Genomic DNA, 21,907 nt, shown 5'->3' with positions numbered 1-21,907 from the left:
GCTGTAGACGTGAATTGGCGCACCGAGAGGATGTAATAAGTAGACGGGTGATGAGGATAGTGTTTGGCCCCGAAATTAGAAAAAGGCAAAATTTGATGATTGGCAGTAATGATTGGCAGATGATGGGTAGAATTGGCAGTAAATGGAAAATTTTTGAATTGGCTGAAATTTGATGTGCAAAATTGGTAGTGGGAGATGCCCGATGTGGTGGGATGGCAACTCTGTCATCCCTCACAAAGTGGGGCAAATGCGCTATAGTTTATGGGGTGTATGGCAGTGAAAACTAGCCCGGGTGGGTTAGGATATATCGTGTGTAGGGATCTAGCGAAGATGACATTAGGTAACGTTAAGTTTAGTTAGTGACTGATACCTGTAGGGGGGACGCAGGTAGTTTAGTGTGGATGATAATGACGTGGGAGCGCAATAGTTTAAAGGGACGACTGGGAAGCGCAAGTTTCAGAGGGGAGTAGTTAGCTGAGATGATGCCGTGTGTTTGAGAATTGAACAGGTGTGATTGCACAGGTGTGCAACTGGACAGGTGTGTGGAGCAGTGTATGAGTAGGAGTGATAGTGATGTGTATCGTGTTGACCAAATGGTCCAGGAAGAGGAGGAGGGTGCAGGTGGCACCAGGTATGATTGCACAGGTGTGCAACGACAGGTGAATGGAGGACAGGTGTATGGAATAAATGGTATGGAGTATTGGAATGGATGGTCGTGGAGTGAGTATGGTGGAAATTGTGGAGTGGAGTGGATGGTGCGAAGGTGTGAATGGGGGAAGAGTAGACCCCCATCACGGATACCCGGGGCGGGTAGTGTAAGTGTTAGGTAGAGGGTACAGGTAAATTGTGGTTGGATATTGGCATCTGTGGTGCGGGTGAAAGAATGGTCTTTGGATGGGTGCATTAGTGTTGTGGAAATGGCTGGGCGTGTAGCCTGTTAGTGTGTGTAGTTGGTTTGGGCACTCCACCACTGTGAGGATGTCGGCCAGGTGAGGCCGCAGGTGGGCTCTGGGAGCCGGTAGTAGTTGTTGTGGATGGGGCCCGAGGATCCGGAGGACGGACCCGGGTAGCCCAGTGCCAGAGGGCACCAGTGGGGTGACAGAGCCAGCAGAGGGCCTTCCCCAGTTAGTTAGGTTAGGGTGAGGAGCTAGGTAAGCTCGGGTGGCAACTGCAGTGGTGGAGGTGTGCAGGTGGGTAGACCTGCTGGGAGAGCTACACGTCGCAGCCCAGAAATTGTGCGAAGGCACCGGGAGATGAATCGGGGGAGTGAGACCCCAAATTGAGAAGCACCACAGTTTGGTCAATGGAAATTGGTTTTTAGAACCCATAGTGTAAGTTGGCCAATGGATTGGCAGGGAAAGACCCCGGGTAGTGTAAAGTGTGTTAAAATCATTTAGAGGATAGTTAGGATGAAGGATCTCCTCGCACCATCTGCATCCACTCACCTGAGGTGACAGGAACTCCACACCATGCCATGTTTTGATTATTTTTTACTGTGCAAATGTTTGGATTGTGAGACGCATCATGACGTGGGTGTGACATTGTGCTTTGATGTTCCATCTCTGCCTCCTTATGAGGATTGATGATGAATTTGGTGATGGCAAATTTTGAAGTAGAGGGATTGTGGGGACGAATTTGGTATTGGACAAATATGGGGAGACGTGACAGTAGTGACGAATTTGTAAATGGGTAGATTTTGTAAATATGGGGTAAGGGCAAGGGTAGTGTAGGTGACAGGGGGGTGACGTACGGTAGGGACGAGCTTTCTCACTTCGCCCTCCGTACGCATTTCGCCTTGCATTGCCTTATTGATGTGTACCCTTGTGACCTTACCCCTCGCTCATTTGTCTTTCCCCTTTTGTCTACCACATGACCTGTGCGCCATTGGGTGCCGAGGGGAGCGTGCGTGAGTCCTCCATTGTGCGCCCGGAATTCCCAGAACCAGCTGTCTGCATCGATGCACCACATTATGGACCACATGTCTGTGGCCGAGCACCACTTATGGACCCCATGGGTTGGGGCATGGCCCCTCTGCTGGAACCGGCCATGAGGGCCCGAAATCTTGCTGGCGGACCTTGGCCACAGGGCACCGATGCCCCACAGGTGAACCACACGTAGTCGGCCCTGTGGGCCATAAATAAAATAAATAAAAATGGACACATTGGGTGCAAATTTTAATACAAATAGGCCGCCAGTAAGCAAAGCAAAAGAATGACAACATCTGGAAGGCCGGCGGCTTAATCGCCGGAGGCGCTATAAAAGGCGCGCACGGGAGAGAGTCGTGAGTTGGTCGTCAAGAGAGAGTCGTGAGGAGTCAGTCAGTGGAGTCGGTGGTCAGTTGGTTGCGTTGGTTGCACTTTGAGTTGAGACAAGGAGGGACGAAAAAGAGCTGGGTCATCAGAGCAAGAGCGCGTAAGGAGGAGAGAACCCGTCATGCCAGACCCCCCCACCAGCGCATCGGCTCCACCAAGCAGCTCCGACCCGTGATCCCGCGCACACGACAGGCCCGGTGGCATCAGCGGCCGTCGAGGTCCAGCCCGACGTCCCGTGCGGGATCAAGCTCCAGCCAGCTCCGTGCCCCCCCCCCCCCCCTCCAGCCACACACCTCCTTCCAGCAATCCACTCTGCAATTCCCCGCGTGAGTCAGTGTCTTTGTTTGTTCTGTCCTGGGAATAAGTTAAGTCTGTATAAGCTAGTATTTTCACTGTGTCACCTGCGTCTTATGTGCTTGTAAATAAACGTGACTGCTTTCTTTTTGCTTATGTGTGTAAATAGTCAATAAATTCAGTAGTATTTCCAAACCTTTCTTTGCCTTCGTTTTCCTCTTTGCATTCGTCGTTTTAGTCTTTTCCCTCATTGAGCAGCCACGGTGCGATCCGGCCAACGTTCTGGGTGAATCGGGTGAGTCGGGGATCCTGTAACGGTCGCGGTTGGACCATCCGCTCGGCCCATCATAACATCTAAACCGCGTCTGTAACAATATCTTTCTCATAGTATAGATTTACATTCTGCCTGTAATTTTCCAAAAGCTACTTTTTTTGCAAAAGACATCGCTTCTCTGTTAATATCAAATAGCCATGCGAGATAAATGGAGAGCTGAACATGAAATGGGTTGATGCCATCCCTGAACTTCACCTTAAAGGTTTAACTATTCGGTTTAACCCCCACCCTGGAGGCTACCTACCTGATGAGTAGGGGGACATTAAGCCCGGCCAGAGCACCTGTGGTCAGGTTCTTGCTCTCTCCACCATCATTGGGGAACAAACGATGGCAGTTGACCACTGCCTTGGTGGGCCTGTTGTCGGCCTATGACAGAGTCTGGCCCCTTCTTAAAGTCTCAAAAGTCTTCCATTGCCAGAAGGCAATCAGACTATTATAAGTATTCCTTGGGGACCAAAATATCACTTTAGCCTCAATAGGAAAACCAGCCATGCTCGAGCCTAAACAATGGCCTCCATCAAGGGTCTGTCCTAGCCACCACCCTCTTAACCTCTGTCAGTGACCTACCAATGACGACCTCCTTCAAACTTGCCTATGCTGATGACATCGCGTTCGTAGCGCAAGGCCTGACCTAAAATCTGTCGGGGACCAACTCACCTAATATCTTGGCATGCTAGAAGAGTACTTACAATTTTTTTAATGGTATTTTGCCCACCGCAAAACCTACAAGGCCACTCTAGGTGGGGGCTATGCAAAGGAAAGAATAGTATAGATATTAGAGAGAAAGGAGGAATCTATTGACATTCCTCTTGAATTGAGGTCGGTTGGGGAAGAGGAGAAAGCAAGATGCATACTTGAAAGGTCCAGCCAAACCCCAACAAAACAGCCATCTGCACCCACAATCTTAATAACTGCACAGCAAATGCAGAGGTAGATGTGACATTTTGTGGTATGAAAGTTGAAAATGTCTGTTACCCTAAATACCTTGGGGTCACCCTTGACCAGATGCTGACCTACAAAGAACACCTGCAAAGTCGCAAGGAGAAGGTCAGGGCACAGGTAAACCTCATCCGGAAACTGGTCGGAACACCATGAGGAGCCGGCGCTAATACCTTACACACGCAACTCTCACTCTTGTATACTCGACTGCAGAGTATTGCGCGCCATTCTTGTCGGCGAGTGCCCATAAAGGCCATCGACATTCAGTTAAACACTGCAATTAGAACAGTTTCTGGAACCATCAAGTCAACAAACACTGAGTGGCTCCCTATCCTCTCAAACATTGCGCTGTCATTCTAATACTTCAGCTGCATTTCGGCTAGCGTTTCCTCATTTAAATTCCAGCCTAGCATTTCCTCGTTGAAATTCCAGCCTAGCGTGTCCTCATTGAACATCTGCGCTGCCGCCTCAAACCCGGAAAACCACCATGGAACCGTGCCTGTGCCCAGATCCTTACTGGTGCCCATCACAGTGAAGCTGACTTGTGCAGTGCCAGCTGGGATTCTGCCACAGCTCCTAATAAACATATTGTACATTATCCAACCATTGCTCCACCCGGTTTCACACTCCCACATAGGCAATGGACAACCCTCAACAGGCTCCGCTCTGGACAGGGCCATTTCTTATGGTACTGCAATTGGAATTGAAATCGGCCAAACAATAACATAGACATTTTTACGGACGCTGGGTCGGGGGTTACCACGAGGGGGTCTCTCGGACCTTTGCCCTGACCTGCAGACTCGAAGCCACCAGTCACGGATAACTCCACGGTCTGGTGGGTTGCGAGTCAGCCATGGTCGCTGATTGAAACCACCAAACCAAGCATGGTTCTCACTCCTTTATTAGCGTGTTACCTTACCGGTGGTTTGGTGATTCAAATTGGGGACTCTACCCTCAACGGTCACCTGTCTATTTATTATGTATGGCTGAACGAACTGTGGATGGCCATTGGCTAATTAGAGAGCCAATCATTTGGTCAGAACTTCCCATCTAACTATGCTTACACACTAAGTCAGACCAATGAAGGAATGGATGAAAGCAAGCAGGTCCGAAACATTTAACAGTTCAAAAGCAAGTACATTTATTTACAAAGCACAACAAGGCAATATTTATTCTGGATTTATTTTATAATTAAAAGCAAGGATCTAAAGCAAAATATCACAATTAAAAACGCAAAGGAAAAGTACTTATCCTTAATGCTTAGGTAGGCCACTTACACATTCTTACCTATCGAGGAACAAACAACATTTGACAGGTGCCATCAATCATACAGGAGTAGATTTAGAAAGAGCAGTTTGGGCAGCCCCTCACAACATTACAGCATGCCCGTGCAGGCTTCATGCAGATTTGTACCAACTCGTGCCAACTTGTGCAGCCTCGTGCCAGCTCATGCAAGCTCGTGCAGACTCATGTCACTCATGTCGCACTAGCTCCCCCTCACAGCTCTCACGGTCCGAACAGGCAGACGTCAGTACAGGCATGGCCCAAAGACTTATGGTAAGGAGAGCTTGGTGGACAAGAGCGCTTGATGGACGAGAGTGCTTGGTTGACAAGAGCTCTTGGTGCACGAGAACGCTTGGTGCATGAGAGCACTTTCGGGATGACAATGCTTTTTGAACAAGGTCACTACGTGGAAAGGGCGCTTGGTCCTGGAGAATGCTTGCCGATCTTCTCTGGTTGAACACCAAAGGTACAGTTGAGGGTGACACTTTTCCCAGGAGAGGTTCCAGTGCTCACATTGAGAGCTTGGTTGATAGACACCATAAAGAATAAAATGATTCAAAGAAGCATGATTTCTTTCAGTACTTCTCTTGTTCAGACTCTCAATATTATGAACTTCATCCACTGGTTTCCACATCCTGGAACTGGAATTTAGAATTTCACCAGCAACAACAACAACAACAACATGCATTTTAAAAGGCCATTTTCCCTGCTAGAGCGGGGGTTAGCCCTGCATACGGCGATAATTTGCTTACTCTTGGAATAGCTTAAGTAACCCTTAAATCTGATAATTAATGCATTTTTAAAAATAAATAAATAAAAACACATCATTACTTCTGCCACGAAAGATGGATGGAGGTTATGTTTTCACCCCTGTCAGTTTGTCTGTCTGTTTGTGAACAAAATATCTCAAAACGTTGTGGACGGATTCGGACGAAACTTGTTGGACCGGTTGGGTGTCTGACAAGGACGATTCGATTTGATTTTGGTGAAGATCCGGATCCAGCTTGTAGAATTTTTAAAGTGATTCTTCACCTTCACCATTGATATGGCCAACCAGGTGGAGGTATGCTCTCTACAGAGTGCCGTTCTAGTTACTTGTGTGTCTGTCAATGCATTGTTCATAAAATGTCAAATTTGACCCTTTTGATCTTAAAAATGACCTTCAAATTGAAATTCAGAGAAGCAGTCTGCCCGCATCATGTTCAACATCCTGTACCCAATTAAACTGGCATGGATGCCTACACTAACATGAGAAAGATGTCCTCCCTTGTTCTAGAGCACTTTGAGTGTAAGCAGATTTACTTATTGCACAACACTCCAACACTCCAACACTCCAACACTCCAACACTCCAACACTCCAACACTCCAACACTCCGATTTATTATCAATTATTTTAGAAATCAAGTAAATCGACATTTGATTCATTCTTAACTTTCATAAACATAGTTGGAAAAAAATGAAGGCCAAATTTTAAAAATTTCTTTTTGGGAAGTTTATAAACTGATTTTTTTGTGATGGTCATAACTTTGTGTATTGATCTGTGTTATTAGTCCCCTACTGGTGAACACCGGAGGGGACTATAGGTTTGCACTCGTCCCTCTGTCTGTCAGTCTGTCCGTCCGTCACGCAAAGAACAGTTTTCTGGATTTTCTTTCTAAACTCTTAATACTAATGATTTCAAACTTGGTACATGGTTTCCTCATGATAAGTTACCAATGAAGTTCGAACTTCACGACGTTTCGATCATTTTTGACAAAGTTATGGCACTTTGAACTTTGGTAATTTCCCCAACAGTTTTCCGGACGACAGACTGCCGGTAGGGGACATGTATTGCAGCGCAATACTCAGAACGCTTGTTTTACTCTATATTCTTCCCGTTGCCTTCATATGCCTCCTTATCCATTCCTTGTTCCTTCTCTCACTCTCATAAAGGGTTTTGAAAGCAAGACATTCTACTTCACTTTGCTCTCTCATAATCTTAATTTGATATGGTGTCATGCAGCATAGGCAAGCGCTGAATTTTAAGCTGATTATGTCTTGTTGAAAAGGCAGAAACATGGCTGCAAGACTGATGCTTAAATCGAAGGCTTGCGTTCGCTCCCTTTGTGGTTGTTTTTTTTTACAATCTCAACGGAGAGATCTCCCCCAATATGTTTTGGTCCCATATAGATGTTCCTCCCTCCCTTTACCTCCCACCCTTAATTATTTGCCGAGCTGGCACCTATTTCTATGGTGATTTCCAGCTTTGATGTTAACTGCTGGCCTAGTTTGCCTTTGTGTTATACGATCTAACATTTGACCTAACTTGCTGATACATTACCAGGGATTAAAAAATATATATCCTGGAATGGTGTTGATGTAGTCCTTGGTGAACCCACTTGACCATCCTTTTTGGATGTGAATCCATGGTCTCTCTCTCATTGCCTCCATCCTTTCATGACGAGTCATCCTTTCTTTCATGAAAAAGATGTTCATGGTGGTGTTCATGGTGTCATCCTTTCTTTCATGTAGGTTCAAACAGAGATAAGGAGGACCTTGACTCATTGGCAGATTGCTCATGGCAGCTTGGACTGGAAAATCCCATGGACAGTTGCATTCAGCATTGGAAGTTTTCTGCCTTCTTTTACTTCAGCTGCCTCTTCCCTTCGTTCATCTCTAGCTGCACTTGGTGGCTTACTGCACATTGAGCGCCGACACCACGCATCAATTACTGATGCTTCCTCTCCAGTTCTGTCTCAGCTTATGACCGATGAATCAATCCAAGCTCTGCCCAAGGAGATAAAACAATTGCAAACTAAGGAAGAATCTGGCATTTGTGAATGTGGAGGAGAGGGGGAAATGAAAATGGCTTTTCCTGTTGAGCTCATGCCATCTGAGAAGGGCGAGTTTTAGCCTGAAATAAAAAACGATGGCATTGAGTATTAAACAGCAACTTTTCTTTTCATTCTTTTAATTCTTCATTTTAAATGCAAGTTGAGGTTATCAACATGTACATTGGCATCACACACCCCCTCTGTCCCCCCCAGACTCACAAACATTTTACTGTAAAAAGGAAAAAATAATTTGATTCAGTAGAAGCTAGGCACATTCAAAAAATGAGGATTCTTCCTTTAAAAGAAAAGGCAAGAGTTGAGTTTATCCCACAAGTCAACATGCTTTATGGAAACATTGCTTGGGGGTAATAGATTTCGATTTTTTTTTTTTTTTTGTATACAAGATCGAGGCTCGTGTAAGAGATAACATCAATCATACAAAAAAACGGACACACAAAACATACAATAAAGGGAGCGGGAGACAAGATGGGGAGAGAGAGGGAAGCACACAAGTACAACAGCAGAGAACAGGGACATCGGGAGATCTGTGTAAGGGAGAGGGCTTGGGGGGAGAAGGCATGGGAAAGGGGGGGGGGAGAGCTTGGGGGGAGTAGGCATGGGAAAGAGGGGGGGGGAGAGGGCTTGGGGGGATGAGTCATGGGAAGGCAGGGGGGGGGGGGGGTGGGAGAGGTATAAAACACATGGACACTGCTAGAACTTCCAGGAAAGAAGTTGGTATTTCAGAAAAGTGGATTTGGGGTGAAATTAGCGGGGGTAGAAAAGATCAAGGTTTTGGATGAGGGAAGAGAAGAGATGGTGGTGAACAGCTGTTTTAAAGACCTGGTGCAGGTAAATGAAAGGAAAATTAGACATAATATGAGGCCACATGGCTCATTATGCATGTACCATATCCACATCACAGTAAGCTTATATGACCGCAAAGTCATGCTAAACACGCAATGAGTCTCAAGCAGGGAATTCTGTCATGGTACCGCCACGTGATGGACTGCTTTTCTTTTTCAAAAGATACTGCAGGATTCTAACGTGTACAACCTAAATGTAGTGCTCGTTACTGGCACTGTCAAAATGGAAATTTTAAAATTTGATCCTTTCGGTGACCAAAGCCAGACCAGACGTCTTAATCGTGAGTGTATCAATATCCTACCACCCAGTTCTGTGGTTTTTCACAGTCTCAGGAGCAATCTGACTCTGCACGAGAAGCCATTTCTCATTACTGTGGCTTTGATGATCCTTTACATCAGTCAATTTGGCATTCCCCCTTCCCACGCCTCCTCCCCCCAAGCCCTCTCCCTTCCACACATCTCCCTGCTCTCAAATGTTGTGTTTGTGTGCTTCCCCTTCTCTCCCCATCTTGTTTTCCGCTCCCTCTTTTTGTGTGTTTTGTTTGTCTGGTTGATTTGTTTGTGAAGTAAATGTTAGCTCTTTCACGAGCCTCGATTCAGTATACAAAAATAAATAAATAAAAATTCACTTTTCAAATCTCGATGTGAAAGAAGTTTGCGAATACTTGAGATTTAAAATCGCTGCACACAGTGCATTTGTACATGCTGCATTTGGTGTTTTGACTCTGAATGCACAGAAATACTCCAGATAAATTCAGTTCCAATGGCATTATATCATTATTTATTTGAGCAACGAGTGAGAATAACTACGTTTTTGTTCAGAATGACGTCTCATCTGCCAGCATTAGTGGGTGGATGCTGAAGATCCCTTGGTGGTCTTCGCGAAGGGTGGGCGAACTATCGTCGGCACCCTGAACAAATTCCTATTTGAACGTTCGGAGGGCATTGCATCAGCCGTACCCCCAGCCAATGATGCCACTCCGCAGCCTTGTGCTATATACGAAAGAGGAAGTATAGAATGGGATAAAGATTCCCAACTTGATATATAGTATAAGGATTTTCATTCGGATATGAAGCTGCTTTCATTTGTCAGATGGGCTTTGGCCTGAATTTGCCCAACAGGCTTCTCACGTTTAATTTCAGGGGAGCTTTCAAATATAAGATAAAGGGCATTGTTCGTCCTGCAGATTTAAAGGGAAACCTGTTCCTGTGATCATTACAATCACATTGAAAGGATAATTATCCCCTATGGCTATAAAGTTAGTCCGATGTGATTTTTATCAGGGGCGTCTTGTTGTTTTTGCTCTCATTTTCATTAAACCAAACATTAATTTCAATTGCTTTTGTGACTTCCTGGTCGGTTTCATTTTGTTGCTTGACTGCATCATGTGATCACTAAAGGCAGATCTCTCCAAACCCAATAACATTCTTGCTGGCATGAACAAGACTGACTTTCATTGGCTGGTGAAACATAAGCTTCTCATTGGCTGAAAAACTACAACCCACTGCCAATGTATCAGTCTTAGCACTCCAACAGCAAAATCAACCATATGCATCAGCCCCTCTGGAGGATCTGGAGGACGTTCAAGCCTCGACTCCGAAACTGCAACTGGACCGGACGGCATCAGCCCACGGGTCCTAAAATCCTGCTCTGCTGCTCTATCTCACCCTCTCTCTGTTCTCTTCAGCCTTTCTTTTGCTCAAGGTCATCTGCCATCAGCTTGGAAATCAGCAAACATTCCTGCTTTACACAAAAAATGTGCAAAAACAGATCCTTGCAAATACAGACCAATCGGTCTGATCCCAATCATCAGCAAGATTATGGAATCCATCCATCATCGCTTCTGACATTAAATCCTTCCTTGATCTCTGATCATCAATTTGGATTCAGACCAGGTAATTCTACTCTGGACATGCTGCTTCTGCTGTCTCAACAATGGATGGAGGTCCTCAATGCCAAACAGGAAATCAGAGCTGTCTCCCTTCACATATAACGTGCCTTCGATATGGTCTGGCACCCCGCTCTGCTCACCAAACTCTCCTCTTATGGTATCCATGGAAATCTCCACTCAAGGCTCGCTGGCTCCTCCAGTGTTGTAATCAAAGTGTGGCTCTAAATGGAAATCTCTCATCGACTCCTCTTCCTGTTCAGGCTGGAGTTCCCCAAGGCAGTGTTCTGGGCCCTGTGCTTTTTCTGGTCTTCATCAATGATCTCTCCGACTCTCTATAAAATCCTCTCTATCTCTTTGCTGATGACTGCACTCTCTGCTGCTCCATACCTCATCCCTCAGATCGGCAGTCTGCAGCCTCCTCACTCTCTTCATAAAATCACAAACTGGTGAAACACGTGGATCAAGTCTTTCAATCCTGAAAAATCTCACACTCTCACTATCTCTCGCTCTCTCTCTCTTCCTCTGAAACAACCATCTGGTGAACCCTCCCATTTATTTTCTTCACAACCCTCTGAAGGAAATTCATTTCATTAAAACTTCTCTCTCACTCTAGTTTCACTACCAGCCATGATCTTTCTTGGGCAAACCACATTTATGAGTTGGCCTATAATATTAGTCTCCCTGTACTAACAAGCATTCTGAGTATTGCGCTGCAATACATGTCCCCTACCGGCAGTGTGAATTATATAATTACCAACTCACGGTCTGAGGTAACTCGGCTAAAACTTATCCGATTTGCACCAAATAAAGTTCATGAATGATTGCACAGACCCCCTACTTCTCATTAAAAGTGGAAACAGAATGTAAGTCGGAGTTAAAACAAGGAATATTAACAGCTTTGACTTACCACACTCCAAATTATTGTCCGGAAAACTGTTGGGGAAATTACCAAAGTTCAAAGTGCCATAACTTTGTCAAAAATGATCGAAACGTCGTGAAGTTCGAACTTGATCTGTAACTTATCATGAGGAAACCATGTGCCAAGATTGATATCATTAGCATTAAGCATTTAGAAAAAAGTCCGGAAAGCTGTTCTTTGCATGACGGACTGACAGACTGACGGACGGACAGACTGACAGACTGACAGACGGAGGGACGGCGTTCAAACCCAAAGTCCCCTCCGTGTACACCGGTAGGGGACTAATAATAACAACACACTATTTCGATATATTGAAAATAGGGACCTGATCATGGATCACGCTGCAGTGGCCCAACACTAATATCCTCTTTGTAGATGAGGCCTCACTAAGTTCCTGTACAGTGTTAACCCTCCCTCTATTGATTTATACTAGGGCGTGCCCGTACGTGGGTGCAAAAAAACATGCGTGCAAACAACAACAACAAAAAAAAAACTTTGAAACCACGTGGCAGTAACGACCACAGAACCCCCCCCCTCTATTTACATGAAATGGTTTGGTCCATTCGCAAAGCCAAAGCGAACGGCTTGCGAGTACGGTAGAACCCCCCCCTCTATTTACATGAAATGGTTTGGTCCATTCGCAAAGCCAAAGCGAACGGCTTGCGAGTACGGTGACCATACCTTGGGAACCACTTGTCCGATTAATTTCAAACCTTGAAAAGGCACATCCTCGGGTCCCCAGCAATATACCTGGCAAGTTTCAAGTATATCGGACCCGTGGTTGTCGAGAAACAGCGGTCACAGACAAACACACACACACACACACACACACACAGACACACACACATACACACAGAGATTACTGGAATTATAGATAGATAATAATTATCACTCTATGTGGATACATCCTGAAACCTTGTGAGCTTTACCTCTAGGCTATATCAACCTGGCTGACACTGTGCTGTCTGCTTATCCACCCCATCCCCCTTATACTAAATCGTCATGTAACACCTAAGACTAGTGTTGGCTTAATGGTTAAGGTGGTTGGCTTAAGTCTTAGGTCATGGGTTTGAGCCCCTTTTAGGCCATTAAATAACACCAGGTGGGTTGACTCAGCATAATCATCCTTCCGAAGTAGACAAAATGAGTACCAGCTTCCTGGAAATAGGGGGCCCTGCCGTGCTCCCAGTAATAATGCAACCAGCAGCCCACGGGTTGCATACGATATAGTAATGTAACACCTCCTGTATGCAGCAGTGACCCCTAGCACGTCAATATAAACATCACGTAGGACCATCATTATAAGAATGTACCAACAGCGACCTCAAGCGTCCTTATACGAACCAACAACACAAAGCAAGTCAATATAGTACGTCACGTGTTTGGTGTTACACCTCTTCATTTCCAGCCAACAGCGTCGCCTGATCACGTGTCAATGCGAGCTAGGTATTGCTGTAAGTTTGTACAACAATGATATATTTATATTTCAAGTCAAAAAAGAGAAGTCAGCAAAACGTTTACCAGCTTACTGGAAACTTACTAACACCTCACCGCAACGTAATTCATAAACACCTCACCGCCATGTTAAAACCACGAACGTCCACACTGCAGTAGTCACAACCTGCGATAAAATCTGGAAACGGGCTGATTGGCAAACGCGCATTTAAAGCACTCTTAAAGGATGAACAGCATGATTGGGGAAAACACATTTAATGCGCTATTAAAATAATTAATTTTACACCTCACAGTACGTTGTTGTACCGTGGGTTCTGATAGGGTTGATTAAACCTTACAATTATTGAACATGAAGAGATTTTTATTTATGTTTATGGGCAGTGTATAATAATTACAACAAACTCGGACTGTACGTATAATCAGCAGAAGGCCTGCCAGCCTAATGTGTAGGCCCCACCAGAAAACCAAGATGGCGACCATATAGTTTTGTCTCGGTCCTATGGTGGGTGGAGTCAAGTGAAAAATGTGGGTGTGGTCCGGCAACTGTCCGACCAATGGGTGCACATTACAAAAATCGACCCCAAACAGCAACGCGAAGCTCCTGTAAACGTGCGGCTTGTCGAAGGTAAAAACATTATATAAGCAGATTTTTAGGGTCTGAATCTTTATTCTTTTTTTTGCACAATTCCAGGTTTATTGCGTGTTTAATACGTAGAAATCTAATAGAGTAAAGACACTTTGAGAGAGATAATTATTGCTGGTAAAGTCATTGAACGAGCTTGAAGAAGTTTCACGTGGAGTCTGGTGCACGAGTGTATATCTAATATATAAAGCTCATTCTAACCACTGACTGACTGATGCTATTGTTCGGTACCTTCAAGATGTGGTGGAAAGCTGAAATTTGGCACGCCAACAGACATCAAAGATAATGCACCGGGAAAAATCACAGAACCATCAGAAAGCATCTGGAAATAAAAATGTACGTTAAAAAAAACAGGAAACATGTCTATAAAAAACAACCTCAATAAATATCTAGGAATATAAACATGTGGCAATATAAATCAATGCTCAGCGATAGTGATTAATGGTTTTTTTTGTGAAATAGGTGAAAATAGAGAGTGTCTACGGGACGCAGAAAAATCATGTTTTTGAAAGAAAAACAAGTTTAGCCCCAAAACTCTGAGTTGCACATTCTTGTTCTCTTCCTCTTGTTGCACATGAAGATTTTATTGAAATTAATTTCATACTTTAACCTAGATACCATAGAAGAGTTGGATATAACCATACTGTCAAAAACATTTTTAATGAACAAGTAAACAAGATAAATATTTCCGACAAAAATGTGTCCGAAGGACGCACAGGACAACTCTGAAAAACGTCAAATTTTATACTTTAACAATGATCAAAAGAGTCAAAGCAGTCAGCTTGTCTGAAATATGATAGAATTCATGAAAAAACATGGAAAGTGACAACTAAGAAGTAACCGATGTAATCAAAATATAATTTCTGTATAAAAAAAATGAATAAATATACCTCACCACCACGTTATTAAAAACACCTCACTACCACATAACCACCATGTTATTAAAAGGACTTCACCTCCACGTAACCACCACCTTATTAAAAACACCTCACTGCCACGTAATTAAAAACACCTCGATAACACAAAACCACCACGTTATTAAAAGGACTTCACCTCCACGTAACCACCACCTTATTAAAAACAACTCACTGCCACGTAAATAAAAACACCTCTCTAACACAAAACCACCGCGTTATTAAAAACACCTCTCTAACACAAAACCACCACGTTGTTAAAAACACCTCACGTCCACGTTTTTTAAAACACCTGTCTAACACAAAACCACCACGTTATTAAAAACACCTCACGACCACATGATTAAAAACACCTCTCCAACACAAAACCATCACGTTATTAAAAACACCTCACTGCCACGTAATTAGAAACACCTCTCCAACACAAAACCACCACGTTATTAAAAGGACTTCACCTCCACGTAACCACCACCTTATTAAAAACACCTCACTGCCACGTAATTAAAAACACCTCACTGCCACGTAATTAAAAACACCTCTATAACACAAAACCACCACGTTATTAAAAGGACTTCACCTCCACGTAACCACCACCTTATTAAAAACACCTCACTGCCACGTAATTAAAAACACCTCTCTAACACAAAACCACCACGTTATTAAAAACACCTCACGGCCACGTAATTAAAAACACCTCTCTAACACAAAACCACCGCGTTATTAAATACACCTCTCTAACACAAAACCACCACGTTGTTAAAAACACCTCACGTCCACGTTTTTAAAAACACCTGTCTAACACAAAACCACCACGTTATTAAAAACACCTCACGGCCACGTAATTAAAAACACCTCTCCAACACAAAACCATCACGTTATTAAAAACACCTCACTGCCACGTAATTAGAAACACCTCTCCAACACAAAACCACCACGTTATTAAAAACACCTCACGGCCACGTAATTAGAAACACCTCTCCAACACAAAACCACCACGTTATTAAAAACACCTCACAGCCACGTTATTAAAAACACCTCTCTAACACAAAACCACCACGTTATTAAAAACACCTCACGGCCACGTAATTAAAAACACCTCTCCAACACAAAACCACTACGTTATTAAAAACACCTCATGGCCACGTAATTAAAAACACCTCTCTAACACAAAACCACCACGTTATTAAAAACACCTTTCTAACACAAAACCACCATGTTATTAAAAACACCTCACTAACACAAAACCACCATGTTATTAAAAACACCTCTCGAACACAAAACCATCACGTCATTAAAAACACCTCTCCAGCACAAAACCACCACGTTATTAAAAACACCTTTCTAACACAAAACCACCACGTTATTAAAAACTCCTCTCTAACACAAAACCACCACGTTATTAAAAACACCTCTCGAACACAAAACCACCACGTTATTAAAAACACCTCTCTAACACAAAACCACCACGTTATTAAAAACACCTCACGGCCACGTAATTAAAAACACCTCTCTAACACAAAACCACCGCGTTATTAAAAACACCTCTCTAACACAAAACCACCACGTTATTAAAAACACCTCACGGCCACGTAATTAAAAACACCTCTCTAACACAAAACCACCACGTTATTAAAAACACCTCATGGCCACGTAATTAAAAACACCTCTCCAACACAAAACCATCACGTTATTAAAAACACCTCACTGCCACGTAATTAGAAACACCTCTCTAACACAAAACCACCACGTTATTAAAAAAAACCTCTCTAACACAAAACCACCACGTTATTAAAAACACCTCACGGCCACGTAATTAAAAACACCTCTCCAACACAAAACCACCACGTTATTAAAAACACCTCACGGCCACGTAATTAAAAACACCTCTCCAACACAAAACCATCACGTTATTAAAAACACCTCACGGCCACGTAATTAAAAACACCTCTCTAACACAAAACCACCACGTTATTAAAAACACCTCACGGCCACGTAATTAGAAACACCTCTCCAACACAAAACCACCACGTTATTAAAAACACCTCACGGCCACGTAATTAAAAACACCTCACGGCCACGTAATTAAAAACACCTCTCCAACACAAAACCACCACGTTATTAAAAACACCTCTCCAACACAAAACCATCACGTTATTAAAAACACCTCTCTAACACAAAACCACCACGTTATTAAAAACACCTCACAGCCATGTAATTAAAAACACCTCTCCAACACAAAACCACCACGTTATTAAAAACACCTCATGGCCACGTAATTAAAAACACCTCACGGCCACGTAATTAAAAACACCTCTCCAACACAAAACCACCACGTTATTAAAAACACCTCACGGCCACGTAATTAAAAACACCTCTCCAACACAAAACCACCACGTTATTAAAAACACCTCACGGCCACGTAATTAGAAACACCTCTCCAACACAAAACCATCACGTTGTTAAAAACACCTCTCCAACACAAAACCATCACGTTATTAAAAACACCTCACTAACACAAAACCACTACGTTATTAAAAACACCGCATGGCCACATAATTAAAAACACCTCTCTAACACAAAACCACCGCGTTATTAAAAACACCTCACAGCCATGTAATTAAAAACACCTCTCCAACACAAAACCACCACGTTATTAAAAACACCTCACGGCCACGTAATTAGAAACACCTCTCCAACACAAAACCATCACGTTATTAAAAACACCTCTCCAACACAAAACCATCACGTTATTAAAAACACCTCACTAACACAAAACCACTACGTTATTAAAAACACCGCATGGCCACATAATTAAAAACACCTCTCTAACACAAAACCACCACGTTATTAAAAACACCTCACAGCCATGTAATTAAAAACACCTCTCCAACACAAAACCACTACGTTATTAAAAACACCGCATGGCCACATAATTAAAAACACCTCTCTAACACAAAACCACCGCGTTATTAAAAACACCTCTCTAACACAAAACCACCACGTTATTAAAAACACCTCACAGCCACGTAATTAAAAACACCTCTCCAACACAAAACCACTACGTTATTAAAAACACCGCATGGCCACATAATTAAAAACACCTCTCTAACACAAAACCACCGCGTTATTAAAAACACCTCTCTAACACAAAACCACCATGTTATTAAAAACACCTCTCTAACACAAAACCACCATGTTATTAAAAACACCTCTCTAACACAAAACCACCACGTTATTAAAAACACCTCACGGCCACGTAATTAAAAACACCTCTCTAACACAAAACCATCACGTTATTAAAAACACCTCTCTAACACAAAACCACTGCGTTATTAAAAACATCTCTCTAACACAAAACCACCACGTTATTAAAAACAACTCATGGCCACGTAATTAAAAACTCCTCTCTAACACAAAACCACCAGGTTATTAAAAACACCTCACGGCAACATAATTAAACACACCAATCTAACACAAAACCATCACGATATTAAAAACACCTCACGCCACGTAATTAAAAGCACCTCTCCAACACAAAACCACCACGTTATTAAAAACACCTCACGACCACGTAATTAAAATCACCTCTCTAACACAAAACCACCACGTTATTAAAAACACCTCTCCAACACAAAACCATCACGTTATTAAAAACACCTCTCTAACACAAAAGCACCACGTTATTTAAAACACCCCAGTCACCTCCACGTAACTGCCACATTGTTAAAAACACTTCACTACCACATAACCTCCATGTTATTAAAAACAACTCACTACTACATAATTAAAAAACAGCTCACCTCCATGTAACCACCACATTATTAAAAACACCTCACTAACATGTAACTACCACATTCTTAAAAACACCTCACCACCATTTAACCACATTATTAAAACACCGCACTACCACATAACCACCACATTGTTAAAAAACACCTCACTACCACATAACCACCACATTTTTCAAAAACACCTCACTACCACACAACCACCACATTATTAAAAACACCCCACAAACACGTAACCACCACATTATTAAAAACACCTCACTAAGATTTAACCACAACATTATTAAAAACACCTCACTAACATTTAACCACCACATTATTAATACATCTCACTAAAATGTAACCACGACATTAAAAACACCTCACTAACATGTAACCACCACATTATTAAAAACACTTCACTAACATGTAACCACCACATTATTAAAAACACCTCCCTAACATGAAACCACCACATTATTAAAAACACATCACTGACATGTAACCATCACATTATTAAAAACACCTCACTAACATGTAACTACCACATTATTAAAAACCCATCACTAACATTTAACCACCACATTATTAAAACACCTCACTAACATGTAACCACGACATGATTAAAAACACCTCACTAACATGTAACCACCACATTATTAAAAACACATCACTAACATGTAACCACCACATTATTAAAATCACCTCATTAACATGTAACCACCGCATTATTAAAAACACTTCATCAACATGTAATCACCACATTATTAAAATCACCTCATTAACATGTAACCACCACGTTATTAAAAACACATCACTAACATGTAACCACCACATTATTAAAAACACATCACTAACATGTACTACCACATTATTAAAAACACCTCACTAACATGTAACCACCACATTATTAAAACACCTCACTAACATATAACCACCACATTATTAAAAACACATCACTAACATGTAACCACCACATTATTAAAATCACCTCATTAACATGTAATCACCACATTATTAAAAACACATCACTAACATGTAACCACCACATTATTAAAAACACCTCCCTAACATGTAATCACCACATTATTAAAAACACATCACTAACATGTAACCACCACATTATTTAAAAAAACATCACTAACATGTAACCACCACATTATTAAAAACACATCACTAACATGTAACCACCACATTATTAAAAACACCTCCCTAACATGTAACCACCACATTATTAAAAACACATCACTAACATGTAACCACCACATTATTAAAAACACCTCACTAACATGTAACCACCACATTATTAAAAACTCATCACCAACATGTAACCACCACATTATTAAAAACACCTCACTTACATGTAACCACCACATTATTAAAACGCCTCACTGACATGTAACCACCACATTATTAAAAACACATCACTAACATGTAACCATCACATTATTAAAAACACATCACTAACATGTAATCACCACATTATTAAAAACACCTCATCAGTATGTAGCCTAACCACCACATTATTAAAAACACCTCACTAACATGTAACCACCACATTATTAAAACACCTCACTAACATATAACCACCACATTATTAAAAACACATCACTAACATGAAATCACCACATTATTAAAAACACCTCATCAGTATGTAGCCCAACCACCACATTATTAAAATCACCTCATTAACATGTAATCACCACATTATTAAAAACACATCACTAACATGTAACCACCACCTTATTAAAAACACCTCACTGCCACGTAATTAAAAACACCTCGATAACACAAAACCACCACGTTATTAAAAGGACTTCACCTCCACGTAACCACCACCTTATTAAAAACAACTCACTGCCACGTAAATAAAAACACCTCTCTAACACAAAACCACCGCGTTATTAAATACACCTCTCTAACACAAAACCACCACGTTGTTAAAAACACCTCACGTCCACGTTTTTAAAAACACCTGTCTAACACAAAACCACCACGTTATTAAAAACACCTCAGGGCCACGTAATTAAAAACACCTCTCCAACACAAAACCATCACGTTATTAAAAACACCTCACTGCCACGTAATTAGAAACACCTCTCCAACACAAAACCACCACGTTATTAAAAACACCTCACGGCCACGTAATTAAAAACACCTCTCCAACACAAAACCACCACGTTATTAAAAACACCTCACGGCCACATAATTAAAAACACCTCTCCAACACAAAACCACCACGTTATTAAAAACACCTCACGGCCACGTTATTAAAAACACCTCTCTAACACAAAACCACCACGTTATTAAAAACACCTCACGGCCACGTAATTAAAAACACCTCTCCAACACAAAACCACCACGTTATTAAAAACACCTTTCTAACACAAAACCACCATGTTATTAAAAACACCTCACTAACACAAAACCACCATGTTATTAAAAACACCTCTCGAACACAAAACCATCACGTTATTAAAAACACCTCTCCAGCACAAAACCACCACGTTATTAAAAACACCTTTCTAACACAAAACCATCACGTTATTAAAAACTCCTCTCTAACACAAAACCACCACGTTATTAAAAACACCTCTCGAACACAAAACCACCACGTTATTAAAAACACCTCTCTAACACAAAACCACCACGTTATTAAAAACACCTCACGGCCACGTAATTAAAAACACCTCTCTAACACAAAACCACCGCGTTATTAAAAACACCTCTCTAACACAAAACCACCACGTTATTAAAAACACCTCATGGCCACGTAATTAAAAACACCTCTCTAACACAAAACCACCACGTTATTAAAAACACCTCATGGCCACGTAATTAAAAACACCTCTCCAACACAAAACCATCACGTTATTAAAAACACCTCACTGCCACGTAATTAGAAACACCTCTCTAACACAAAACCACCACGTTATTAAAAAAACCTCTCTAACACAAAACCACCACGTTATTAAAAACACCTCACGGCCACGTAATTAAAAACACCTCTCCAACACAAAACCACCACGTTATTAAAAACACCTCACGGCCACGTAATTAAAAACACCTCTCCAACACAAAACCATCACGTTATTAAAAACACCTCACGGCCACGTAAATAAAAACACCTCTCTAACACAAAACCACCACGTTATTAAAAACACCTCACGGCCACGTAATTAGAAACACCTCTCCAACACAAAACCACCACGTTATTAAAAACACCTCACGGCCACGTAATTAAAAACACCTCACGGCCACGTAATTAAAAACACCTCTCCAACACAAAACCACCACGTTATTAAAAACACCTCTCCAACACAAAACCATCACGTTATTAAAAACACCTCTCTAACACAAAACCACCACGTTATTAAAAACACCTCACAGCCACGTAATTAAAAACACCTCTCCAACACAAAACCACCACGTTATTAAAAACACCTCATGGCCACGTAATTAAAAACACCTCACGGCC

At 42.1% G+C, this 21,907-nt stretch overlaps 1 pseudogene; it reads left to right on the top strand.

The window, feature by feature from the left end:
* The window catches only part of LOC137430908 (parathyroid hormone/parathyroid hormone-related peptide receptor-like), an 81,745-nt pseudogene extending 73,690 nt beyond the window's left edge, over window positions 1-8,055 (top strand).
* Window positions 8,056-21,907: the final 13,852 nt, after the last annotated feature.

Source organism: Myxine glutinosa, chromosome 7 (assembly GCF_964187855.1).
Source record: "Myxine glutinosa chromosome 7, kmMyxGlut1.1, whole genome shotgun sequence".
NCBI classification, from domain to species: Eukaryota; Metazoa; Chordata; class Myxini; order Myxiniformes; family Myxinidae; genus Myxine; species Myxine glutinosa.
The sequence above is the reverse complement of the archived record's forward strand: the minus strand, read 5'-3'. Positions and strand labels throughout refer to the sequence as shown.